Below are 23,859 nucleotides of genomic sequence, written 5' to 3' on the forward strand. Positions count from 1 at the left end.
GACATAAAATCAAGAGTCCCTATGCTCAACCAAATGAGCCACTGAAGTGCTCCAAAACATTTTTATTAAATAAGAGGTGCCTGGTTGGCTGAGTCAGTTAAGTGTTGACTCTTTTTTTTTAATTGTTTAATAAAAGTTTATTTATTTTTGAGAGAGAGAGAGAGAGAGAGGACGAACCCAGGCAGCAGAGGGAGAAAGAAGGAGGCCCTGAGCTGAAGTCCGATGGTTAACTGACTTAACCACCCAAGTGCCCCTAAGCACTAACTCTTGATTTTGGCTCAGGTCATGATCTCATGGCTCATGAATTTGAGCCTGTCATTGAGCTCTATGCTGTTAGTGTAGAGCCTGCTTGGGATTCTCTCCACCCCCCACCCCCAACTTTCTCTTTTTCTCTCTCTCAAAATAAATAAAAATTTTTAAAATAATTAAAATAAAACTCTTAAAAAATCCTGTAGTAGTTTAACATTTTTTAAATACTCGCCAATTTTTTTCCCTTATTCTTAGATTCTTCCTCTATTCAAGCAGTAGATAAGCTTACCTTGCCTCAGGAAAACAGTGACAACAGAAAGTAGAAATAAGGAGTCTTTTTCCTAACCTATGAATTCCAAAATCCTGGGCCTTCAGAATAACGGGAAGGATTCAAAGCACGCTTACCAAGTCAGGCAGATGAGTAATACAAAACAAAAAAGGAAATGGGATTGGAATGAGCAAACCCTGTAAGGAGCCACTATCCAGCTCCAAATGATTTTTATCATATAGAAATATGGGTCCCATGTTGCCAGATCATTCTTCCCCCACAGGAAAAAAATTTGGAAATTCAGATTTTTATGTGAATTTTCCCTATTCTTTAAATATTACCCAAGTAAAATGAACTTCTGTGGGTCAAATTCAGCCTATGTATGTGCAACATCTAGCACAGAAAACAGATTTAAAACACCTTGAAAAAACCTTTCAGAATGGCTAACATTAACAACTCAGGCAACAACAGATGTTGGCAAGGATGCAAAGAAATAGGATCACTTTTGCACTACTGGTGGGAATGCAAACTGGTGCAGCCACTCTGGAAAACAGTGTGGAGGTTTCTCAAAAAATTAAAAACAGAACTACCCTGTGACCCAGCAATTGCACTACTAGGTATTTATCCAAGGGATACAGGTGTGCTGTTTCGAAGGGATACATGCACCCCAATGTTTATAGCAGAACTATCCACAATAGCCAAAGTATGGAAAGAGCCCAAATGTCCATCAATGGAGGAATGGATAAAGAAGATGTAAATATGTGTATGTATACATATACATATATATATGTACACACACACACACACACACACACACAACAGCAATCAAAAAGAATGAAATCCTGCCATTTACAACTACATGGAACTAGAGGGTATTATGGTAAGCTAAATTAGTTAGAGAAAGACAAATATCAACGATTTCAGTCATATGAGGACTTTATGGTAAAAAACAGATGAACATAAAGGAAGGGAAGCAAAAATAATATAAAACAGGGAGGGTAACAAAAATATAAGAGACTCTTAAATATGGAGAACAGAGGGTTACTAGAGGGATTGTTGGGGGGGGTGGGCTAAATGGGTGAGGGCATTTTAAGGAATCTACTCTTGAAATCATCGTTGCACTATATGAGAACTTGGATATAAATTAATAAGTAAATAAATTTTTTTAAAAAAAGAACACCTTGAAAACTAAATGAGCAAAGACAAAAGGTTTCCTCACCCTCTAGACTTGAAAATCCTTGAATGGGGAAAAGAAGAGTCAAAGGAATGATGGATTTAGACATTGTTTTTACAAGAGAACACAGGCAATCTGCATCTCACTTCCGGGGTACAGACTCAGGGAGGTAGGAAGATCCCACAGAACTGTTTGGATAATGTAAGGGGCAAGTGAGATATTATCCTCAGAATTTTCCAAGCCCTATTCAGGCCCAGCAAAGCTGAGACAAGGGGAAGTCTCACAGAATTCTCCATATCTTCATGAAGTTTGGGGACCACAGAAAGATTACAGTTTTGTCATTAGCATGGAAATTATAAGAAGAGTTGTTTTACCAGCTAATACCTTGTGGATGCAAATGATGAATGTGCAGCAACCTATGATGACCAACTAACTTCAAAATCAAAATCTGCAAATGCCACCATCATGGAAAGATGATGTCTAGTACAAGCCACTACCCCCATCCAAGAATTAGCAGAGGTAAGATAAAAAGAAAAAGAAAGAAACCCCTAACTAAGATTAAAATTTCAGTCACCTGGACAAAATAGAAGCTCAAGACAGAAAAAGTGAGTTTCAAAGTATAAAAGAACAAAAAGTATATCCCTTGAACAGGAGACATTGTAGACTGAGATGTTCTTCTATAGTCTGCTGTAAGCAGGGAGATTATCATGGGAAGGGGGAAGCATTTTATGTTTTCTTTAGATGAATTATACCGAATAAATATTGGATTTGATAATATGCCCTACAGATAGGCTACCAGAGTATAAGACTTCAAATCACTACTATTCAAGAGACGATAGACCAAGCTCTTCAGAGGACTTCTGTAACAATATCACTAATAAACTGAATTATCAAACACATTTATTAAGTTTCTCAAGCTGATCTGCAAGTAATAAACTATCTTAGGGCAAGCCCAAACAATTGGTAACACTAAACAAAATGAGTAAAATTTACTCATTCTGCAACTATTTAAATAAATACAGTAAGAGTACCACCAGAATTCATTTTTCACACTGAGAAAAGTGTTAATCTGAGGTATTAACAAGGTGGAAGCAGATATTGTCACAGTGTGTGTATAAATGTGTGTGCATTTTAAAAATTGTATTTCTTTTTTAGATTCAATTTAGTTAACATATAATGTAGTTCTGGTTTCAAGTATAGAATTTAATGATTCATTTCTTACATATAACACACACTGCTCATCCCAGCAAGTGTTCTCCTTAATGCTCATCACCCATTTAGCCCATCCCCCTCACCCACCTCCCTTCCATCAACCCTCAGTTTGTTGTCGATAGTTAAGATTTTCTTATAGTTTGCCTCTCTCTCTGTTTTTATCTTATTTTATTTTTCCTTCCCTTTCCCTATGTTCATCTGTTTTGTTTCTTAAATTCCACATGAGTGAAAGCATATATTTGTCTTTCTCTGATTGACTTATTTTGCTTAGCTTAATATACTCTAGTTCCGTCCATATTGCTGCAAATGACAAGATTAAATTCTTTTTCATTGTCTAGTAATCTTCCATTGCACATTTTGTTTAACCATTCATCAGTTGATGGACATTTGGGCTATTTCCATAATTGGTTATTATTTATAGTAAAAAAAATATTTCTAATTTTTATAAAATGACCACATACCTAGTCCTCTAATTTTCAGAAAATTAGAAAGTATATGTTTTAAAGTAAATACAAGACTCTTAATTACCTCTTTAATATATTCTTAGAAATTTAACAGCACATTGTCTGATTAAACGTGTACTAATACCCAGATCTACAGAGTTGCAATTAATCCCAGCAATTCAGGCAAGGACCTTACTTTAGGGTGAATATTCAAAACTCAACCAAATAGTTACAGCAATTGTGGCACAATAGGACCTCTGCACTTCCATATTCTGATCCATAAAATGGGGACAAATTGCTGCACAGCCTAACATTTGCAAAAACAACCAGCACAGTGTCTGATAATTAATAAGCCCACAAAAATATTTGCTGAATTAGCTACCACTGACTTCACTTCTTCTGGCCTTTAGAAGAATTTATCAATGAAACCTTCCCAGGAGAATAGTCACCTATCTCATTATGGTACTGTAGTACTCTTCTGAAGGTAAAACAGACCTTCAGTAATGTCACTCAGTGTAAGCTGTCCCTGAACCATTTCCCATTTTTACTGCAGTATTTGTATTAATAAATGCAATCTGGTAAATACATAAGAATTCTGATACATTGCAGTTCTTCTCTCACTTGAAAAAAATATTCCTAGCATGAAGTGAGTCCACTTTGCCTCCTTGATGTCAACCCTCTAGGTGTTAATGACTTACCATCACTCTTAAAATAATATCCAAGAACTTTACTGTGGTCTATCAGGCTTTTCATTATTTGCCTCTGCCTAACTCTTAACATTGTTTCCTACAACTCTCCCCATCCATCCATTGCATTTCTTGCTGACCCTTGAAGACATCAAATATAAGCCTATGCACTTGTCTCAATAAGTACATACTGCCCTGAAACCCATACAGCTTGCTCCCTCACATCATTCAGATTTCTGTTTAAATATCACCTCCACAGACAAAATTTCCTTAACTACCCATTCTAAAGTAGCATGTTCTGTTATTCTCTATCCCCTTAATTTGCTTTTCTTCCTCCCCATAGCAATTCAAATATATACTTATTCATCTGTTGTGACATAAGCTCAATGGGAATTGAGACTTCATCTCATTAACTTTTGTATATCCAGAGCCTAGAACACTTCCTGGCATAAAGTGACACATTATTATTATTCACAGTGAATCTGTTCATTAACTAAGTGGGATTATTTCAATATTCAAGACAGCTTCCTAGGGGCACCTGGGTGGTTCAGTTGGTTAATCCTCCAACTTCAGCTCAGGTAATGATCTTACAGTTCATGGGTTCAGGTCCTGCATCAGGCTGTGTGCTGACAGCTTAAAGCCTGGAGCCTGCTTCAGATTCTGTGTCTCCCTCTTTCTCTGCCCCTCCTCTGCTTGTACTCTCTCTCCTTCCCTTAAAAATAAACATTAAAAATTTTTTTTTAAAAAATAAAGAAGGCTTTCTTACAAATGACAATGGAATGAGGAATACAAAGACCAGTGATAGCTATATCTATATCTACATAATATCTATATCTATATATATATCTATATAAACTTAGAATACCTACAGATGCCAAAGGTAAAAGTCTGGAGGAACTGGATTAGCACTAGAATTAGAGAGATTTTTACTAGCTGGAGGATGATCATCAGGATGGATGCAAAAGGAAGAAAGCCAGGCCACAGTTGGTTGAGGCCTAAGCCAAAAGGAGAAAAATCTTTTTTTAATCTCACCCATTCTCTCTCATCTTCCTTCTTCTAACATTTCCTCTCTCAGTGTCTACCCACTTTTGCCATCTCTTCACCATCTCTACCTCCTCCACTTTTGCTTCCTCTGTCATAAACTATTTTGTAGATTACATCCAAAGAGGTTGTTTTGGGTATAATCATTTGTAGATTATACCTAAAGAGTTTTTTTTTCCCCTGTGAATCAGTAGCCTCAGCAGAAGAAAAGTTCTCTAATGAGAAACTGTAAGGAATACATTTTGTACTCCTTTAAATGCCAAGGAGTACACCAACATCATTATTAGTAGTATCAAGTACTCATCATGAAGGCAACAGAATGAGACAAAGAATCATGAAGCCATTCCTTTTCACAAACTCATACATCAAGAACTGAATACTTTATGACTTCATCTGTTTAATATTTTTGTCTTCCTTCTCCAGAATATGTCTTTAAAATACAATCAACATTCATTTTATCTTTATTGAAGTATAATTGACATAGAAAAATTGTAAATATTTAATATATACATTGTGATAAGTTTGGACATATGTATACACACCTGATACTATCACCACTATCAAGATACTATAAACAGGGGCGCCTGGATGGCTCAGTCAGTTAAGCGTCCGACTTCGGCTCAGTTCATGACCTCATGGTTCATGGCTTCGAGCCCCGTGTCAGGCTCTGTGCTGACAGCTAGCTCAGAGCCTGGAGCCTGTTTCAAATTCTGTATCTCCCTCTCTTTCTGACCCTCCCCTGCTCATGCTGTCTTACTCTCAGAAATAAAATTTTATAAACCATTTTTTAAAAAAGAAAAATTTGAAAATAAAAAATACTATAAACATATCTATTATCTCCAAAACTTTCCTAGTGTTCTCTTGTGTCTTTGTTTTTGTTATGTCCTAAGAACACTTAACAGGAGATCTATCCTCTTAACATATTTTAAAGTACAAATATCATATTGTTAACTATAGCCACCAGGTTACAAAAAAAAATATCTTTGATTTTTATCCTCACACTCCATTAAAAAATTCATGATATATCCACCAAAATATATTTGCTAAAATCCTAAGCCAGACATTACCTTTTTTTATTAAATGGATCCTGATGCCTATTAAAGTTTAAAAACAATGAAAACTGACAAACAGTACCATCAGGCTTATAAATGATTGTGTATCCCCACCCCTCACCAAATGACAATGGCATTCAAACTGGACTCTTTGAAGAATAATCTCTAACACATTAGCAGGAGCCAACATAATAGCATCTATTATTTCAGCCAAATGTTTCCCAAAATATCATATCCCAAAAAGTCAACTTACTCTTTTGGAAATCCTCCCACAAGAGGTTACAGGTAGAACATGATCTCCGTAATTCAAAATGAGTCCTGAAAAAGTAAAGTTTAAATCAGAATTTCAGGAGAAATTCATAGTGAAGTTCATGTTTTGCCCATTAATCCTAGAGAGTAAAGAAAATCCAAATAAGAAGAACTGGGCTTATTTTTTAACATCAGGTATATTTACAAATGACAAGGCATTAAAATTTATAAACTACGTGATGACCTACTTACAGCTAATGAATATACTTAATAACAAAAAGATACCAAGTCTTAAATGATTTATTCCATTACTTTGGTAACTATGCTTAAATTAACTCCAATTATAACCATAATTTCAAGACTGAAGAGAAAAAAAGTTAATTCTACAAATTAAAAATCAAAAGCCTAGAACATTATTCTCTACACCTTTCCTTGTTTCATCTTTTCAATTCCCCACACCCACACTCCCTGTCTCTGTCATTGCACATTCAAGTATAGGATACTATCAGATCGGATAGGGTTTACATAAACTATGAGTAGCTACCAGTGTGGCTTTATTACCTGCTTTTCTTAGTTTCCAGACCAAGGATGCTATTACCAATGCAAAAAGGTGGTCATATATATATACATATCTCCCCATTCCTTACCAAAGTTGTGCCTTCACTGACATATATTCAGTACAAAAAAAATGACAAGTGCAAAATATAAGAAATGCTTGTCTTGTCTGTATTGATACCACAACATATTTACCGACCACGAAGGGAGAGGTCCAAATTTAGCTTATTTAGCAGCCTAATCTAGATTAAAACAAAATACAAGTCCTGAAAGCATTCTTATTGTCAAATAACTCATAACTTATATAAAACGTTATGTATTTACAAGATAAAAATCTAGAGTCATAGTAGTAGCAACAAAATATTCTTTTTCCCATTCTCACTAAGTTGGTGTTAACTTAATGAAATGTGACAGCGCTATCAATGTAGTATAATAAACATGAAAAGGTGCCCATGTACAAAGAAAATGTAAAAATTCTTACTGACAACAGCAAAAACAAGAATAGTGTCTCTTTTCCTTTCACATGACCTTTTTGTTAACTTGAGAGCTTGTGACTTTGTTATCTATTTATGATAGTAAGAATAATATTGGTTGCAATGTATCTAGATAGAAGCTTCAAATATAACTAAATAAAATTATATTTCTGTGTCCCATAAAAGATCTATCATACAGGACCCAGTTCTCAATTCCCTATATTAGAAGCTGCAATAAATGCAGCTAAGCAAGAAAAAAATATCTAAATAAGTCTCAGAAGTAGCATATGGAGACATTACATCTTAGTTGAAATCTCAAGTCTTACATTATCTAAAGATTTAAATCACCTTTAAAAGAGAATTTATTAAAATTCTAAACTCATATTGTATATCTTTTTTGTAAGTGGCTGTATATTCCTAGTAACATGTTTGTATCGTGATGTTACCCACATAAAAAAAGACATCTGCATGGAATATTTCCCTCATTAGATATTATCATGTTAGCATATTTTTTCCTATTTCTGATTTTACTACAAAATAAAATGAGCTGATTTTTACCCTTAAGTTTCTCTCCATATATTGCCAATAATGCAAATACTTTAATTGCACATTAGAAGAATCTCATTTTCCTCTAAAAATTGCTATAGAAATTAGCCCAAAGAGACCTCAAAACACATATAAAAATCAAGATATGACTAAGTCAAATTAGCATACCAGCTACCACTTACACAAAATGTTACTTTAAACATTACTTTCAAATCAAAAGCTATCTTTAGAAAATCCCAGGAAAGATCACATGGATCATTATAATGTTATTTGACCTCTTCCTAAATTAGTGCCAAACTGAATCAATTAGGAAAGAATCAATTAGCCAAAAACTATATATTAATCAACCTACTTAACAACTTGCCAAACTGTATATTCAAAAAGCAATTCATTCTTTTGTCAGAGGTCATATTTGGGGCTAGTGGGAGTATTAATTGACACTTTTTTGGAAAGCAACTTGGGTTAATATATATCAAACGTTAATGTTAATTCTCTTTGATCAGTAATTCTACTCATAAGAATTATCCTAAAGAAATACTAAGAAATGCACATAAACTTTATATATATAAAGATATTCATACTAACTTAGTGGAGCAAGTAAAAAACACAAACTTTAAAAAGAACTTAGTTTAGGAGCATCTGGGTGGTTCAGTCAGTTAGGCATCTGACTTTGGCTCAGGTCATGATATCACAGTCCATGGGTTCGAGCCCCGCATCAGGCTCTGTGCTGACAGCTCAGAGTCTGGAGCCTCCTTCAGATTCTGTGTCTCCCTCTCTCTGCCCCTTCCCCACTTGCACTCTGTCTCTCTCTCAAATATATATAAAATATTTCTTAAAATTTTTTTAAAAGAACTTAGTTTAAAAAATGAATACTGTAGAGCCATTTAAATCACAATCATGAATAAAATGTAATGACCTAATAAAATTCCCAGCACATACACATAAAACACACCAAAATATTTACAGTGATTTCCTTTAGTTGGTACAATTATAGGTTATTTTTTATACATCTTTTTTCACATTTTTAGTCGCTAATATTGCTATTCAAGAATATTTGGGAGCACCTGACTGGCCCATTTGGTACAGCATGAGACTCTTAATCTTGGGGTCATGAGTTAAATTCCCACACTGGTCACAGAGCTTATAAAAAATGTTTTTTAATATTCTACAATTGAACTATTATAAACAAATGGTGTTTGTCAAAAGCATTTTACTAAGTGACACTCATAAAATATATTTCACACAAACAGTGAATAAAGGACTGCTGGTCATAAGTAGGTGACTGCCATCAGCTAGATTCTTCTGAAGCACCAAAGACCAAAGGCACCCAAGTACCTTCCCATGTTAATATCTATTAACTATCAAACTAGTAGAGCATTCATGCTAACAATTTGTATTTCCATACAGAAGTGAATCTATTTAACAATAAATTTCTCAGTAGAAGAGGCAGTTAATACAACAAAACTGAAAAAGGGCTGGGAGCAAGTATTTAGTGAGTATGTAAAAGGCAAGATGCTAAACCCTTTACAGATTCCATTCAATCCATACAACACTATAAAGTAGGTAACATTATCCCCATTTTTCAGAGGAGGGAACTGAATCTCAGAAGTTAGCAATTTATCTAAGTTTATAAAGCTAGTAAATAGTGATACTGGAATGTGAACTCAGCTTTTCTATATGGCAGAACCCCTAATGATAGCAGAGAAGGAAATTAAGCTAATAACTGTAACGATGGGATTATTCATCTTGCGTTAGAAAACAGTATTGAAAATATTTCAACTATAGGAGCGCCTGGGTGGCTCAGGCAGTCAAGTGTCTGACTCTTGATTTCAGCTCAGGTCATGATTTCAGGGTCATGGGATTAAGTCCCATGTTGACAGTGCAGAGCCTGTTTGGTATTCTCTCTCCCTCTCTCTATACTCCACCCTCATTCCTGCTTACTCGCTCTCTCTCAAAGTAAGTATATACACTTAAAAAAAACATTTCAACTATAAAGCATTAAATAATTTTGAAAAGGGAACTGATAATTTACTAAAAATTACTAGTTTTTAACGAGATTCTGCATAGTCAAGGGAAAGGCAAATAAACATTTTAACTAATGTTCAACCAGACGGTGCCAAACATTAACGGTTTCTGAATAAGAGGTTTTTATACACACTTTTTTTCTATGTTTTTTAATTTTTTTAAGTTTATTTATTTTAAGAGAAAGATAGGATGAGCAAGGAAGGGGCAGAGAGAAAGAATCCCACACAGGCTCTGCACTTCCACTGCGGGCTCAAACTCATAAACCATGAGATCATGCCGTGAGCCGAAATCAAGAGTCAGATGTCTAACTGACTGAGGCACCCAGAAGTCCCTAAAAAATACTTGTGGTACTGAACCAAACTAACCTGAGCCTGGCTGACCACATAAATAAATACAATATCTCTCTGTCACTTTCCAAAAGATACATGAACATACTCTCAAGATATAAAAAATTAAATTTACTAGGTTATAATATATAATTAATATGTTTAAACAACTGATCAATAGGTAGAAAAAAGTGCATGTCAGAGGTTGTAGGAGTAGGGATAGTTACATAAAAATGGAGTAAAGAAATTTCTCATTCAGGGTGGCATGTTTAGTCCCTATTAAAATCAATATGATGTTGATTAAGGATAAAGAAGTTGATGAAAAAATTAAGAAAATTTCCAATTAACTCTTAAAATACAATAATTAAATTTTTAATCTGAAAGTTACTTCCCTTTACATAAAATATTCCAGTGATTTCAATAGTTTTCTTATTTGGATAAGGCTATTTGAAATCATAGCTCCTAATGGCTAAAATGAGCAAATCTGAGAACTCTAGATGCTGGTGAGGATGTGGAGAAACAGGCACCCTCCTACTCTGTTGGTGGAAATGAAAACTGGTGCAGCCCCTCTGGAAAACAGTGTGGAGGTTCCTCAAAAAATTAACCACAGAACTCCCCTATGACCCAGCAAAACCACTGCTAGCAATTTACCCAAGGGATACAGGAGTGCTGATGCATAGGGGCACATGTACCCCACTGTTCATAGCAGCACTCTCAACAATAGCCAAAACATGGAAAGAGCCTAAGTGTCCATCAACGGACAAATGGATCAAGAAGATGTGGTTTATCTAGACGATGGAATACTACATGGCAATGAGAAAGAATGAAATCTGGCCATGTGTAGCAACATGGATGGACCTTGAGGGTGTTATGCTGAGCAAAATAAGTCAGGCAGAGAAGGACAGCTATATGTTTGCACATATAGGAGGATTAGGAGGAACTTAATGGAGGACTGTGGGGGAGAAGAAGGGGGGCAATGGGGGAAGAGAGGAAGGGAGGCAAACCATGAGAGACTCTTGAATGTTGAGAACAAACCGAGGACTGATAGGTATGGGGGTGAGGAGAAGGGGGTTGATGGGCATGGAGGAGGGCACTTGTGGGGATGAGCACTGGGTGTTATATGGAAACCAACTTGACAATAAACTATTAAAAAAAAAAAGAAAAAAAAAAGAAATCATAGCTCCTAATAATTTAAATAATCTGTTAAAATGCTGCTAATCGAGTTGGTTAAATGGGTATGGTTTGGGGCACCTGAGTGTCTCAGTCATTAAGCAACTGACTTCAGCTCAGGTCATGATCTCACAGTTAGTGAGTTCAAGTCCCACATCAGGTGAGCACAAGCCCCAGTTGAAATGAGCTCGAACCCCCCATCAGGTGAGCATGAGCCCCCCCATCAGGTAAGCTCATGCCCTACTTCAGGTGAGCTCAAGCCCCACTTCAGATGAGCACAAACTGCTTCAAGTAAAAACAGGAGCTCCAAGTGAGCCTCGCTTCTCTCTCTCTTTCTCTCACTCTCACTCTACCCCTCGCTCTCGTGCACCCTCTATCTCTCTAAAAATAAGTAAATAAATAAATAAAATGGCTATGGTTTTGATTCAAAAACATATGCTCTGAGTAATTTTTGCCTATTTTTACCAACATATATAACCTATACCATCTATACCATTAAGATGATTAAACCAAGTTAAGGCTCATGGATCCTGTAAATTTTCAAAGATCAAAATTTTTGTGGCTGACATACACCAAAGTCAATTTTACAAAAGGTGGAACAGACAAGGCATTTTTAAAATTTTTGTTTAATTTATTTTTCTTTTTGAGACAGACAGAGGCAGAGAGCGGGCAGGGAAGGGCAAACAGAGAGGAAGACACAGAATGTGAAGCAGGCTCCAGGCTCTGAGCTGTCAGCACAGGGCCCAATGTGGGGCTCGAACTCAGGAACCATGAGATCATGACATGCATGAAAGTAGGACGCTTAACCAACTGAGCCACCCTAGGGTGCCCCTGGAACAGACAAGGTGGTTTAAACTGCTATGTACAACCAAGGAGAAAAGTGGGACTAAAAGCACATTAAGTATGCAAGTATGTTTTATACATACATAACAGTACTATAGCATACTCAAAGATTAAACATGCACATGTGCACACACACATCCAAAATGACCCCTCTGAAGTTACAAAGGAATTAATACTATCTAGTGGAGTAACAGATTTCATGCATGTATTACTCAAAAATGTGTTCAAGTTTAAACCCTGGCACAGCATAAATAAGTGACTCAAAGATAATCAAGAAATTAATTAGCACCCCACCCAAGATCATTCACACAGTTTAGAGTTTAAGGCTAATTCATAAAAACTGTATTACTACGCCTTATGTCTTCTTCCTAAGTTATTATAAATTATATAATTTAAGTGAATAAACAGAAAAAGATGGATCAAAATTATATCATTAATTAATATCACCTAAGATTATTAACCAAAATAGAATTATAATTAAGAGGGAAATGATTAATAAAATCTGTTGAATTAAACTTATAAAATTAGTCCCATCTACTGTTTCAATACTTACATTTTCAGGCAATTTTTATATAAAATTGTCAATCTTGTCAGATTTAAAATTTGATGAAGATTAATAAATATAGGTCAAATTTTAACCAGTCCAAAAAGTAAAATAGACAGAAAAAAAAAAAAGAATCACACAGTAATTTCTGAAAATGTGTTAATAATTTGTCACAGTTACTCAGATGTTAAGGTTGCTCATCTTGCTCATTGTTATATTCCCAGACCAGGCATAGTGTCTGCAACACTACAAGTAGTCAATTATATCAAACTGAGGTTACATCTTTCAGCAGGCTATACCAAATTATTTTTCATAAAGATTTCCCACCCTAACATTTAGTGCATGTCTGCCTATGTACATTTTTCCGGGAAGAGGATTAATATCTTTTATCACAGACTCAAGTAACTATATGGCACCAAGAGAATTAAAAGCTATAGACTGGAATAAAATATGGGCATACTAAATCAAAGTTGTGTCTCTCAAACCCACAGTAAAGAGCAGAGGTACCTCTAAGAACAGTTCAGAAGAATGAGGTCAACTCTGGAAGGAAAAAGAGTTTTTTGGGTTGTTTTTTTCATCTTTCTGTGTACTCCCCTTGTGTTTTGTCTGTTAATCAAAATTAGAAGTGTACTAAAATATTTCCATTCAACTGTCACAAAATTCAGCTACTGACATGTCTACACTACATCACACTTCAATAAGGAACAGTATGGTTATCATTAAATGTACCTACCACAAATGAACAAATATGAGGATATATACTAGATAATTCTCTTTGGAATCCGGACTGGCTTATTAAATATTCTTTTTTATTGATTTCTGTAATCCTTGCTTAGTCTCACTCAGTAAAATAGCAGCTAAATCTTACATGATAAAGTAAGCTAGATTTCACATTAATTTTCTTTTATACACCACTTTAAATCTCCCTTTAATACTGAGGATAACTATTTCGTAGGTGAACACCATATAGCCCTGCCCCACCAAACTCACTGTATGTGCTCATTCTCATGCCAACTGTAACTAAAATGCTGCAACTACACAACATTACATTAAGAAAAAGCCAAGTTTCAGATTTTACACTGTTTGATTACTAAGATCACATTAGCTCATACCAGTGGTTTAGTCACTGTATCAACTATTCGTATTAAATCTTTGGATGCAATGAAAGTTAACAATGCTATTTTTATGTTGTGCAAAAAAAAATCAGTCTGTTTTCCCTTTTTGATTACAGTTCATTTAAGGAAAAAATGTTGCTGTATGGCTTGACAATGTTTTATGTGTCTTCGGCTGATAGAACACACAAAACGTTTGAATAGGCCCATTTATTTGAGCAGACGTATTAAATAATACTTTAAATGTGAACATGCATGTCATAAATTTTGTAGTCTCTTTAAAGTAGGATAAATCTGGTATTTAAAATAGTCTTTGTTCAAAGCCATTTTTTTCTAACAGTCATAAAGGGACTCTGATTTGTGCTGCATGAACAATGCCAGCATCATCATTTTAATGTTATCCATATGGGCTTCTAATAATAGATAAGAGTCTACATTTGTATTATATGTCTTAGAGACATTTAAAATCTAGATAAGGAAAGGCTGATTTCATTGGCCCCATAGTTAAAGGAAAGCAGACCCTAATTAAAAGAATTCTGTTCTGAATTAACTAGTTTGACATGTGCTAATTGACAGTTCCTGTGAAATGGTTCTAATTAAAGTCAATATGTCTTTTTCAATTAAAAGGAAATTAAGAATATACTAATATACATTAACAACTTAATCTGCCTTCAATATCCCATACATCAGCTGCTTTTTCCCCCCTAACGTTATTGAAGAACCATCTGACATGAATCATCTACTGTTTGCTTATGGTATCTCATTATTACTTCACACGAGCACAGCAGTAGTATATGTCCCCTTGAGGAAGAGAGTAACCTGCATATGCTTTAATTTTCAGAGCTCCCAATTTTTAATTCATTAAAAATAAACCCACCTTTTTGAATTCATAAAATGGACATTCTTAATAAGTTTTGCTAACTGAAAACAAAGACAAGTGTTCTCAATTAGTTGGTCTTTTTACTATAGGCCTTAGAGGTAATTGCATTCTGCTTTTGGAAAGGGGGCTGGACTATGTTTTCATCATTTGGCTTGATTCAAAGCAAAGCTCGATTTGAGAAACATACAGAAAACATCTTTCAAATTTGTTCTGTTTCCCAAGTGAAATTTTGTTGAAATCTCAGGTGGGAATACTTTGCATTGTATACACAACAGAAAAATAGAAAGCAAAATTGCTCAAATGCCAGCACTAACAGAAGGCCCATCATAGTCACTGAAAATATAGCATTAGTGAAGCTGTTTATAGCAACATAATTAAATATTCAAACATGCATTACCAAAGCTACAGTGTTAACAATTTTAATGCTAAAGAAAGTAATATTAAGCTTAAGCACTAATACTAAACATGCAGAGCATTAAAATCACACAGAGAACTATGGGAAAGATTAAACTATTTTCTTTTGTCGATTATAATGTATACATTATAATTAAAAATATGTTAAAGAAGTCTTTATACTACCAAGATACTATATGCAGTCCTTTCATATGATACAGCAGATATTCTGATGGGTGTTTCATCACAACCTCTTTTCTAAAGTTTAAATTTAACCATAAAATGTGGCTACTTATAGCAATAGAAAATTATTTTATTTCATTTTACCAAAATCAATAATGAATGTTTAACATGGAACAAAAAAAGGAAACAATCATTTTCACTTTTCTACTTTTATTCATTTATGTTTTGAAAACATTAAACTTCTATCACTTGTAGCATTCTGAGTATGTGCGAGAGTGATGGAGAGTTAGCCAGCCAGTCAATGCAAGATCTCTCATTGAAAGCATTTTTCCCAAAGTTACTTTATTATTTTTTTTCTGAGTAGTTACCAAAACTTTAGTGGGGAACTGTAAAAGCACCTAAAGTCTAGTGAATTTCCAAAATGAGTAAATGCACATTACCCCATGTTCAAAAAAGCACCTCCCTATGATTATAACTGTAATCCGACTTGATAGTCAAAATGCAATGGTCCTTATCACCATGTGGAGCCCCTAGTCTGATTTTCAATCCCAGGATCTTGTTCCTTGAGTTGGCATAGATAAACTGCTGCAGTAACAGCATGTACTCAGCTTTTTGAAATGGGAGGGAAGCCAATGCAGCAACTTTTCTGCCCAATTAAAGAGCATTGTCTATAGCAGGCCTACACAACATAAGGCCTGCCGACTGCATACAGCCATGAAGCAATTGTTCATGACCCACCTACAGATTTGAGAAGGCGGAACAAGTAGAAAGACAGACAATATGGCATCCAAGTCAGCAACAAGAGATATAGCTGTTTCACAGATTCATTCCATCTCTTAGTTTACATGTTATAATACCCCTTATGTAAACTCAGGATACAAATGAATGTGATTTGTCAACCCTCCAACAAAAGCATTCACTGCACCCATGTTACCATGGTATGAAAATCTCCCAACAGGCATAAACTAAATGGAACTAAAACTAGGAACTAGGAAAACTCTATAGCATTCATCTAATAGCTTATCTTCTTTGTAGTCGGTAAATATTTATTGATGATCCTCATGGTTTATGGTTTCTTTTCATCGCTCTCTCTTGCTCTTGTCATTTACTTACCAATGGGTGATCATAAAACTTATTTTCCAAACTGGAACACTTCTAAGAATGGACATGGCAGGGAGTGGTGTCATGGAAGATGGCAGAGTAGGAAGCTCTAGAATCAGTCCCTCCACCAAAACAACTACCAAGCTGGTAAATTAAAAAAAAAAAAAAAAAAGCTCTTAGAATCAACTATTTCAGAACTCTGGTGTCTACTTGAACGCTGGTAGCATCCAAAGGAGCACTTGATAAAGAAAGAGAGTAGTAAGTTTTAGTGAATTTCAGCATTACACATGACAGCTATAATCCACAAGCCTTGTTGAAAGTAACTGTGGGGACAATGGCCTAAATTCCTGATGCAGCTTTTTGGCATCAGGGTGGGCAATAGAGAGTTTCTCCTCCAAAAATCAAAGTTCTGTGTTTTGATCTATATAGCAGTTCACTGGGGGGCTAGCAGAGAGACATAGCCATTGGTTCAACCCATCAGAATGCTTCACTGGCATCACTGGAGAAAGTCACAGAGACATAGTATTCTTAAAAATTCTTTTTGTCTCTCTTTGGATCCAGATATTTAAGGAAATCTCTGTCAGGTCACTAGCTGACCAAAGAGATAGAATATAGACTTCAGTGACCATACATGACAAGAAATAGTCTTTTCAAAATCCACAGTAGAAAACTCACTGAACAAATGAGCCACTGCAGCCTTCATCAAGTAACAATAGCACTCCTTGGTAAAGAGGGAAGAATTTGATTTCCAGAATTACATTACAATATTCAAAATTTCCAGATCTCAACAAGAAAATTATAAAGCACACAAAGAGAAAAATATTATTCATTCATAGGAAAAAAAGGAAGTGACAGAAACCATCCTTTAAAAGCCTAGACACTGAACTTAGTAGGCAAAATCTTTAATTTACTACCTTAGATATGTTTGATGAGATGAAGAAAACCATGGACAAAGAATCAAGGGAAATTAGGAAAACTACATATGAACAAATTAAGAATACCAAAAAAGAGAAATTATTAAAATGATAAAAAAAGTAGAAATTATGGAGCTAGACAAAAAATAAAAAATTCATGAAAGCCATTCAACAGCAAATATGCACAAGCAAAAGAAAGAATCATCACATTTGAAAACACAGCAACTATAACTGCACAGTCTGAGGAAAAGAATAAGCACATAAAGCAAAATAAACAGGGGCCTAAGAGACCTATGGGACATCATCAAACATATCAATGTTCACATTATGGGAGTCACAGGAAAAGAAAAAGAGCAGAAAAAATATTATTGAATATTGCTTTCCAAATTTCGTGAAAGACATGAATATATACACCCAAGAATCTCAACAAACTCTACAGAGGACAATGAAATCCATAATACATTATTATCAAACTGTGAAAGACAAAGAATCTTGAAAGCAGCAAGAGAAAAGCAATTCAAGGGCACCTGGGTGGCTCAGTCAGTTAAGCATCTGACGTCAGGTCAGGTCACGGCAGTTTTGTGGGTTCAAGCCCTGCACTGGGCTTTACGCAATGACTGTGACAGAGCCTGCTTGGGATTCTCTCTCTCTCGGCTCCTCCCCTGCTTGTACTCACTCTGTCTCTCTCAAAATAAATAATTTAAATTTTTTTAAAAAGAGAGACAGAGAAGCAATTCATAATACACAAAGCATCCTGAAAAAAGATTAACAGCCTATTTGTTATCAGTAATTCTAAAGGCCAAATGACAGGAGGACAATATATTTTTAAAAACTGAAAGGAAAAAAATCTCAACCAAGAATTCTGTATTCAGCAAAACAATGCTTCAAAAGTGAAAAAGAAATTACGAGAGTCCCAGAAAAAACAAAAACTAAGGGAATCACTACCAAGTAGATCTTCTCTATAACTAATGCTAAAAGAAGTCCTTCAGGTTGAAATGAAAGGATATTACACAGTTATTCAAAGTCATACAAAGAAATAAAGATCACTGGTAAAGGTAACTACATAGGTAAGTATAAAACCTAGTATTATTGAATTTTTGGTATATAACTCTTTTTATTTCCTGTATTATTTAACAGGTATGCACAAAAAATAATTATAGATCTATGTTAACAGGCACACAATGCATAAAGATGCAATATGTGACGATAACAATATAAAGGAGAGGATAAAGCTAAAAGGAGTAGACTTAATGAAGCTAATGAAGCTCAACCGAAGCTAAACTAGTATCAATTCAACCAAGTTTTTTTTAATGTTTATTTATTTACTTTGAGACAGAGTGCATGCACTTAAGTGAGGGAGAGGCAGAGAGAGAGGAAAGAGAGAGAATCCCAAGCAGGCTCGATGCTGTCAGTGCAGAGCCCAACATGGGACTTGAACCCATGAAGTGTGAGATCATGACCTGAGTTGAAATCAAGACGCAGATGCTTAACTGACTGAACCACCCACAAACCCTTAAACAAGGTTTTTACAAATTTAGGATGTTAACTGTAATCCCCATGGTAACCCCTAAGAAAATAACTAAAAAATATACATAAAAGAAGGCAGCATGTAAGGAAGTGAAGAACCGCCCCACCAAAAAAAGGCCAAGAGAAAACAAATAGAACAATGGCAGAAATAATACTTTTATAATCACATAATTATAATCAATAATCACTATAAAAATAAATGGGTTAAACTCAGCAATTAAAAACCTGCTATTGTCAGAATGAATTTTATTTTTTTTGCAATTGTTTTATTCATTTATTTTAATGTTTTATTTATTTTTTTTTTTACAAATAGTTTGTCAAATTAGTTTCCACATAACACCTAGTGCTCATCCCCACAAGTGTCCTCCTCTATGCCCATGCCCCCTCCCCCCTACATCCATCAGTCCTCAGTTTTTGTCAACATTCAAGAGTCTCTCATGGTTTGCCTCTCTCCCTTTCCCCCACCATTCCCCCCCTTCTTCTCCCCCTTGTTCCTCAGTTAAGTTCCTCCTAATCCTCCTATACATGCAAACATATGATATTTGTCCTTCTCTGCCTGTCAGAATGAATTTAAAAAAAAATGATACAACAGGGGCACCTGGGTGGCTCAGTTGGTTAAGCACTTGACTTCGGCTCAGGTCATGATCTCACGGTTCGTGGGTTCAAGCCCCGTGTCAGGCTCTGTGCTGACAGCTGGCTCAGAGCCTGGAGCCTCTTCAGATTCTGTACCTCCCTTCCTCTCTGACCCACCCCACTCATGCCTTGTGTGTGTGTGTGTGTGTGTGTGTGTGTGTGTGTGTGTGTCAGAAATAAATAAAAACATTAAAAAAATTTAAATGATACAGCAATAAATTGCTTATAAGAGACTCATTTTACACACAAACACACATGTTGAAAGTGAAAGGATCAGGCTCTACACTGACAGTTCAGAGCCTGGAGCCTGATTTGGATTCTGTGTCTCCCTTTCTGGCTCTCCCCTGCTCCCAGTCTGTCTCTTTCTCTCTCTCAAAATTAAGTAAACATAAAAAAAAAACTGTTGCAAGAGACAGAGAAACACATTTTATAGTGATTAAAGGATCATCACAAAGATACAAGAATTATAAGCATAAATGGCAAGGGTGTGGAGAAAAAGGGAACTCTCCTTCACTGTTCTTGAGAATGCAATCTAATGCAGCTACTATGGAAAAGAGTATGAAGGTTCCTCAAAAATTAAAAGTAAAATTAACATATGATCTCATAATTTCCACTACTCGTAGTGTACCCAAAGGATACAAAAACACTAATTCAAAAAGATATATGCACTCCTATGTTTACTGCAACATTATTTACAATAGCCAAGATACAGAAGCAACTCAAGTCCAGAGATAAGTGAATGGATAAAGATGAGGTGGTATGCATGTATGTATGTGTATGTATATATGTATATATACACTGACATATTCAGCCATGAAAAAGAATGAGATCTTGCCATTTGCAACAACATGGATGGATCTAAGAGTACAATGCTAAGTGAAATAAGTCAGATAGACAAATACAAATATCATATGATTTCACTTACAGTGGAATTTAAATAACAAAGCAAAGAAAAAAAAGACAATAAATGATTCTTAAATACGTATAACAAACTGGTGGTTGCAAGAAGATAGATGGGGGATTGGCAAAAGAGATAAAGGCTATTAAGAGTATGCTTATCATGATAAACACTGGGTAATGTACAGAATTGTTGAATCATTATACTGTACACCTGAAACTAATATAACACTATGTTAATTATACTTTTAAAAAAATAAATTTTTCAAAAACATTATAAGCATATACACATCAAACAACAAAGCCTCAAAATATATGAGGCAAACACAGTGACAGAATTGAAGGGAGAAAGAGACAGTCTACAGTAATAGGTGGAAACTTCAACAGCCTATTTCAATAATGGATAGAACATGTAAAAAGAAAATCAATAAGAAAATAAAGGACTTGAATAATACTGTAAACCAACTAGACCTAAGAGACATATACATAACACTCCACCCCAAAATGGCAGAGTATCTATTCTTCTCAACTACACTGGAACATTCTCTAAAACAAACCATACATTAGGACATAAACAATTTTCAAGTTAAAAATATATATATTGAAATCATTCATAGTATCTTCTCTGACCACAATGGTATGAAGTCAGAAATCAATACTGGAAGAAAAATTGGAAAACTGAAATACATGGAAATTAAACAACATACTCATAAGCAACCAGTAGATCAAATAAGAAATCACTAGGCACGAAAAAATACTTTGAGATAAATACAAATAAAAACACAATTTACCAAAACATACAGGGAGCAGCAAAAGAAGTGTTCTAAGGGAGATTCATGGCTGTAAACACCTACATTTAAAAATGAAGATCTCAAGTCAACAAACTAACTTCACACCTTAAGGAACTAGAAATAGAAGAACACACTAAATCCGAAGCCAAAGAAAACGAAAGAAATAATAAAGATTATAACCAAGAGAAACAAAATAGAGAAAAGTAGTAAAGAGAATCAATAAAACCAATGATTGGTTCCTTGAAAAAAATCCAACAAAAATGAGAAACCTTCAGCTAGACTAAGAAAAAAAAATGAAAATGTAAATAACTGAAATAAGAGTGGGGACATTACTACATTTACTTTTTCAATACTATTTTGACTACTTGAAGTCTCTTGCAGTTGCATATAAATTTGAGGGAAAGTGGTTCAGTTTTACAGAAATTAAAAGGGCTATAAGAAAATACCATGAACAACTTCATATCAATAAGTTAGGTAATCTATATGAAATTGGATGAATTTCCAGGAAAATACAAATTAGCAACCCTAACTCAAGAAGTAAAAAAATCTTAAGACACCAGGAACAAATAGACTGAATCAGTTAATAGAAATATCCCAACAGAAAGAAAGTCAGTACCAAAAATCTTCATTAGTGAAGTCTATTCATCAGTAAAAGAATTAACAAGATTCCTTCTCAAGCTCTTCCAAATAAAGAGGGAACTCTAACGCATTTCATGAGGTCTACATTAACTTGACACCAAAGCCAGATAAAAATACCATATGAAAACTACAGATCAGTATCTCTTATGAATATATACAAAATTCCTCACCCAAGTACTAGCAAACCAAGTCCAAGACAACATTTAAAAAATTACATACCATCACCAAGTAGCATATAACTCAACTATGCAATGGTGGGTCAACACATGAAAATCAATCAACATAATGCACACCACACTAATAGATATTAAAAACCAAAACTACATGATCACCTCTATACCTGCCCAAAAAAAAGAAAAACCAAACAAAAACAAAAACATTTGACAAAATTCTACACCCTCTCATGATATATAAATGCCCAAAAACTACGATATAAGGGAACTCCCTCAACATGATAAGGGGAATTTATGGAAAACACATAGGTAATATCATACTTAGTAGCAAAAGAATGAAAGCCTTCCCCCAATACCAAGACTAAAATGCATGTTTTGCCCACTGCTATTCAACACTGTAGTGGAAGTTCTAGTCAGAGCAATTACCCAAGAAAAGGAAGTAAGATGCATCCAAATTGATAATGCCTTTTAGAAGTAGAAAGAAGTAAGAGTATTTCTATTTGCAAATGGCATGATTCTATATATACAAAATCCTGCAGAATCCATACACACAAGTACACACACACCTCCCTACTAGAGCTAATAAATGAATTCAGTAAAGTTGCAGAGTACAAGATCAACACACAACAATTAGTTGTGTTTCTATATGGCAGCAATGAACAATGTGGAAATTAAGAAAATAATTCCATTTACAACAGCATTCAAAAGTATAAAATGCTGAGGGACAAATTTAACAAAAAAGGTGAAAAACTTATACATCAAAAACTATGAAACATTGCCAAAAGAAATTAAAATACTCTAAATAAATTGAAATATATCGCATATTCATGAACTGGAAGACTTAATATGGTTAAGATGACAATACTCCACAAAGTGAACTAAATTCCTCAAGTTTATATGGAACTACAAGGGATTCTGAATAGCTAAAACAATATTTAAAAAGTAAAATACAGTTCAAAGACTTGCACTTCCCAATTTCAGAATTTGCTACAAAGCTACACTAATCAAAAGTATGGCATTGACATAAGGATAGGTATAGAGATCAACAGAATAGAATTGAATGAGAGTCTAGAAATAAACCAAATCATTCATAACCAACTGATTTTTCACAAGATCATTCAACAGGGAAAGAACAGTCTCCAACAAATGGTACAGGGATAAATGGATAACAACATACAAATAATGAAATTGGACCCATACCTCGCTTCTTATATAAAAATTAACTAAAAAAAATGACCTAAATATAAGAGCTAAAACTATAAAATTATCAGAATAAAAAAGAGGGCTAATCTTCATAACCTCAGATTTGGCAAAAGATTCTAAGATTTGGCACCAAAAAGCATAAGCAGTAAAAGTGAAAGACAAATTGGACTTCATAAAAATTAAAATCTGTTGTACATTAAAGAACATTGTCAAGAATGCCAAGGAACAACCTTAAGAATGGAGAAATTTTTCACAAATCATAGATCTGATAAAGGATTAAAAATGAGCATAAAAAAAACCCTTACAACTCAACACACAAAAAACCAAAATAAAAAATGGGCAAGAAACGTACATAGTCTCTCCAAAGAAGATGAACAACCAACAAGCACATAAAACAGTTTCAATATCTCTAGTCATTAAAGAAATGCATAACAAAAAAACTCTTCATATCCACTAAGATAGCTTTAATCAAAGAATAACTTAATAAAAATAACAAGTGTTGCGGGTCACCTGGGTGGCTCAGTCAGTTAGGCGTCCGACTTCTGCTCAGGTCATGA

The 23,859-nt window shown here is 34.7% G+C and overlaps 1 long non-coding RNA gene across 1 annotated transcript in view; it reads right to left on the bottom strand.

The window, feature by feature from the left end:
* LOC120247394 overlaps positions 1-23,859 on the bottom strand; it is a 120,265-nt gene that overhangs the window by 41,632 nt on the left and 54,774 nt on the right. Inside the window, exon 3 of the long non-coding RNA XR_005532295.1 lies at positions 6,379-6,443. This is a non-coding gene — a long non-coding RNA (uncharacterized LOC120247394). The remainder of the gene's footprint in view (positions 1-6,378; positions 6,444-23,859) is intronic.

Source organism: Hyaena hyaena, unplaced genomic scaffold (assembly GCF_003009895.1).
Source record: "Hyaena hyaena isolate Hyena2069 unplaced genomic scaffold, ASM300989v1 scaffold_518, whole genome shotgun sequence".
Lineage (NCBI taxonomy): Eukaryota > Metazoa > Chordata > Mammalia > Carnivora > Hyaenidae > Hyaena > Hyaena hyaena.